General features: G+C 37.7%; 1 long non-coding RNA gene across 1 annotated transcript; it reads left to right on the forward strand.

Annotated features, from left to right (window-relative positions):
* Window positions 1–428: 428 nt before the first annotated feature.
* On the forward strand, window positions 429–4,723 carry LOC131249041 (uncharacterized). The gene is made up of 2 exons (XR_009172656.1): window positions 429–1,998; window positions 4,488–4,723. It is a non-coding gene; the product is annotated as an uncharacterized LOC131249041 (long non-coding RNA).
* Window positions 4,724–5,408: the final 685 nt, after the last annotated feature.

Genomic DNA, 5,408 nt, shown 5'->3' on the forward strand with positions numbered 1-5,408 from the left:
CCCTTTTCCTATATAAGACTATCATAATCATCTGGTAAATGGTTCCTTATATGTATGGTTGTTAACATAGTTTATATTATAAATGATGGAAAACTCACAATTGTCGGATTTGAAAGTAACGTTTCGTTTTAGAAGAGGTTTCCATATCCATCTTTCGTGCGGAGGACGCCTTGTCTTCATTCAAACAAAAGCCGCTAGAGTTCCTCTTACAGCATTCATTTACACTGCCAGGAATTTGCGATCGAGAGATTTTTCAGGTACCTCGTTTCAAATTCGTCCTCTTTTTTTGTCTATGATTTATCATAATAGAAGAAAATCTATACGTTTTGGTGTAAATTTCCCAGAGATCAGCGATTTTTAGGGTTTCATATAAGCCATTTGATTTTTCCATGGTTTAGCATTTTCTTTCTTCCAATTTTTTTGGTTATCTCGAGTTCTTTTTTCATTTGAAGGTCTCAAGGCCTCAAGGCCGTCAATGTCGACCAGCTCCTCACCGATCAACCCCACGTTTCCGCCCTCGTCTGTGAATCCCTCAACCGCGGTGTGTTTGAGGGGACAAAATGAGGGGACAAAGTGGATTTATCACAAACATCACAGTGTGCCCACCTATCTTCTGTGGTGTGTTTTCTGATGCAGGACTCTGTCACAGGCCTGCCTTCAGAAGCGGGTGGGCCCACTGTAATGTTTGTGAAATAAGTACAGGATATGGAGGCATGAAAAATGTGGTGTGGTCAGTTGTAAAGGCACAACATGTTTGGGCATGGAAGTATCATGGGTAGTTCCCATATGGTGAAATCTTTCTTGGTAGAATAAGGCGCGAGTTTGGATACGGTTCCTAGTCAATGGCCGAGGTTCCGTGAATGTGGGGCCAATGTTTTCTAACATAAAAGGTCCTGTCGGTGGGCCCCACCATAGCTGGCGAATGAAAAAAAACCATTGATCTGATAGTTCCACTATCATTTCTGAAAAGATCATTCGTAAGATTCTCAAAAGAATCTGTCAAGCTTCTAGTTAGACGTTGTATCAGATTAGTTTCGGCCAACGGTTTAGAATCTAGAATGCTTTGTTATCTATCTTTGTACATGGACTCGTCTAACAACAGCTCTTTAGATGTTTGGTATTTGGTTATTTTGTAATTTCTATTGCTGAATTATTTTAATTGCGCGTTTGTTGAGTTGGTTGCTTTTTTTAATGTTCCGTGGCATTTTATTCCTTTTTTTGGGGGGTTGGAAACACATGCCATTGGTTGTTTGTATGTGGGCCCCAGCTATTGCGCCCACTACCTATTTGATTCTATGCCTTGGAAGAATTCATATATATGTATACTTACAAGGAAGGAGGTAGTAACCGGGCAGGCTCTTTTGCAATTCTATTTTCTTTGTTTGGAGTCTTGGAGTTGAGAAAAAGCTGTTTTGGGTTTTGAAAAGTATAAATTAAAGTCAGTGTGTATTTTGATTTATTTTTTTTTTTTTTTTGTTTTTTTTTTTTTTTTTGGAGCATGGATTAAAGTCTACTGGATTTTTTTATTTTCATTTTCTGACACCGAGCAAGCGTTTGGGCAGCCTCTCTTTCAACTTATGACTTCTAAAATTGAATTCCTCGTTGCTCCAATTGTATTTTTTTTTCTTTGAATGAATTGGTGTTTGAATTCTGTTATCTTCATTCTTGGGTGGTGTTTGGTTTTGTTCTTGTTCGTGATTGGGTATTGTATTGAAGGATGTTTGTTATGAATTTTGGTTTTGGCAATTCTTGCTGATCATAACTTGATGACGATGATGGATCCTACAGTGAATTGATTTTCCTATGGGAAACTGAGTTTTCTCTGCTGCATGATAAGGTGGTACATACTGCAAGCGGAACCCTTGTGCCTTGTAGAATCCTTTTCACATAAAGGTGGTTATTACAAATGGACGTCCCCCTCATGGGTGAGGATACTAGTACCTATCTGTCCAGAAATGGAAGGAAGACGCCTTTTCATATTTTTCTCAACGATGCAAGGTACCTTTTTGTTATGTTGCTTATAGAGGAAATTTCTCATCCAAGAAATGCATTGCGGTGATTTCATCGCTGGTGGGGATTTGAGGAATCACAATATGTAGAGACTTCAAAGAAATGACAGTAATTCGTTCCAACGCCATATCTGTATTTGAGGCTTTTTTTTGGTTAGCTTGTTAGTACACACACTCCAGGAAAGTTAAGTGGGGCCACACTATGTTTGTTATAAATTCACCCCATCCATCCTTTTCCTATCTCATTTTAAAACATGATAGTGAAAATGAGGTGGATCCGAAAGTCAAGTGTGCCTCATGAGAGGAAACAATAGGAATTTAAGGAACAATAGGAACTTTGAGGTTGAATCATTTTATGAGTTTTGGAATACGGAGTAATATGAGAAAAGCTGAAATTGTGACTCATATCAATGAGGAATGATATGTTACTTTGGCTGTGTATGGAGGATCATACTAAAAAATGCATCCACCATACACATGGCTGAGGTATGCCAACTGCAATCATTCAACATGGCTGAGGTATGCCAACCCAATCATCCAAAAATAGACCCCTATAGTGGGAATGAACCATCCATAAACCATGTGCAGTTGAGTGGGAATGAAAGGGACTAATTAAGTCCTGCAATAATGTGAAGGCTCATGTAATTTAAACTTTGCATTCTATTCTTGGCTGTCACTGTCATATTTTCTTGCAGCCTTTGGGGTTATTCTATATATGATCATGGGGGCATCTTTTTTAATTTTCTCTACTGTAGGAATATCTTTTTCTCTAGGTATGTCCATACATCTCTCCTTCATGTCCTGTGAGTATGCATCATCATCATCTTTTTAAATTCTGCAACATGAACTATTAGTACTCAGTGTGAATTGTCTCTAGCTTTTAAGAACATTGAAAAGTAGATTTCATTAGAAGCAGGTAAGGCGTATATCCGATTCCTATATCATGCTATTGTGGATGAGAAAACTCATTTTTGTTCACCAAATAATGTAATTACTGGGATTCTGTTCTTCTTATAGTCATTGTTTTGTGGAGTTATCTTTATTTATGAGTCTAGAAGATAGCCATTTGATCTCCACATCAGAGATGAAGCTTTGCCATGTCTCTAAATACAATGCCCATGTTTATATTTTCTTTTTGATTGATATTAAAGGCCTGGATGTGTTGAACTTTTGGAAATCTTAAAATAAATGTATTGACTTCTTCTATCTGACCCTCCCAACAACTTTCAAGCTGAGGCATGAATATCATTCATGGCTAACCAGCCTAGGGTTTTGGCATCCTTTCCAAACATCCTGCTGGATTCTGTTAGTCTATTTTCTAGCTCTTTCTTCTTCTTTTTCCTGTATGTATATATATATATATATATATATTGGTCAAGGCCTATGCCTTGACTGTCGTTGACAAACGTACTTTTTTTCCCCTTTTATTTTCATTTTCTAATCTTTCTGTTTCTTTTCAACAGTGAATGAATGATTACCGGCTAATAGTGTTTGGTTAATCAGATTAATTAGTAATCTATAAAAAGAAAAAGACAGACAATCAACAAGTATTGAACAATTCTTATTCTTACCCTTCTATGAAAAATAAATGAATGGTGTGGATATGGGCACTTTCAATGCACTTTCGATGGCAAGGGTGGCTGATCCTGATGGTAAATTCTTCAACTATGCTTTTATGAGATGGTGATGTACATGTACATAACTGAAAATTTGGGCACAATAATTTTCTTTTGCAGTTGTTGGAGTGGGTTTGCCCACGTGATTCTAAAATTTCTTATGAACAGGGCTGGCCTGACAAGCTTAGCCTGACCAATTAAAATCCAGTTGAAACCAACCATGAGTGTGTCCTATTGATAGCCCTACCACTAAGAAGAGATTTTACGAGCACCAAGCACCCCCATCTAAGCACCAAGCACCCCCATCAAACTTGGACTGGCCTGTCCCATTCATTTGGTGGACTTAAACATAGGCCTGTGTTTGACCTGCAAGCTTAAAGCAGACCAAGTTTGGACTGTCAGGCCAGGCCTGTACAGGACTTGTCTCCATGGGAACTATGCCAAAATGTATGAATTTAGCCTTTTTTTTTTTTTTTTTCCCCTTGGTGACTTTCATTTTCTCAGTTCTCATTTATTGGATATGTTCATTAGAATCCTTTGCTTACTAATTGTATATAAACTCACTCCCCTAGGCACTAGAGTTCCATGTAATGCACAACATATTTCCATTTCATGCATTGTCATCTCTTACATGTATTTGATGATGACCCTTTTTTACGTATGAGTTCATTGTTTGTAAGATTGAAATACCTTGTTTAATGTTGTATTGTCTCAATCTATTGACATTCGCCATTGAGTCCTTAAGTTGATAAATGCATACGCATCATATTAGCTTGGCTATTTTATTTTTTTCCTTTTTAGTGACTGAAATTATTAACAAGTATCTTCTCATTCTTCTTCTTCTTCTTCTTCTTTCTTGCAGAATCTTAGCAATAGGGAGCCTACTGAGACTACCAGGTGGAGATCACCTGTAACGCAGGGTTGTGGCGTTTGAGGGAGCTATTCTTCTCGTTTCATCTCCTATGGTATACATGTTCCCCATCTTAATATGAAAAAACTGCATTTATTTGAAACACTTGGTTATTGTTGAAGCTTGCTTTAGCCCTTGGATGGTCTCAAATTCATGGCAATGCATTTGCTTCTCTCAAATTCCATGTATGATAGTGATGTTAATTTTTTGTTTTTGTGTTACCATTTTACATTTGAACCATGACCATATGCAATCTGAGGTGTGGCACATAGACAGAAAATGCTTGCAATGAATGTTTATGAGTACTTGGTAATTTTGGAGTCCTTGGTTAGGGTTTGGGCTGAAAGTACGAGTGCTAGAGCTGATACTTTTCGGAGTCCAAGCTCATTCTTTTGAAAAATAGAAAAATGTAGTGTGGATAAGATTGCTTGTGTATGGATGGATGTAGTTTATGTTGGATTTAAGTAGTTTGGGTTGTTTAGATGAATGTGAATGTGAATATGATGAAATATATTATATAACAGGTGTATATCAGGAAGAATACGATGAAATATATATATTGACACTTTTATAAAGGACGGTCTATGGCTGTCCTTTGAAGGCTTATAAGAAATGGGCCATGTAAGAGACGGTCCATGACAGTCCTTTTTAAGGACAGCCCATGACCGTCCTTTTAAAGGACAGTCTATGGCCGTCCTTTGAAAGCTTATCAAAGACGGTCGTCGACGGTCTTTTTTAAGGACGGTCTATGGCCGTCCTTTTAAAGGACGGTCGATGGCCGTCCTTTAAAGGATCATAAGAGACGGTCCAAAAAGGACGGTTCACGACCGTCCTTTTTTAGGACGGTCTATGACCGTCTTTTTTTCGTCAATA

This window comes from Magnolia sinica, chromosome 6 (assembly GCF_029962835.1).
Source record: "Magnolia sinica isolate HGM2019 chromosome 6, MsV1, whole genome shotgun sequence".
NCBI lineage: Eukaryota > Viridiplantae > Streptophyta > Magnoliopsida > Magnoliales > Magnoliaceae > Magnolia > Magnolia sinica.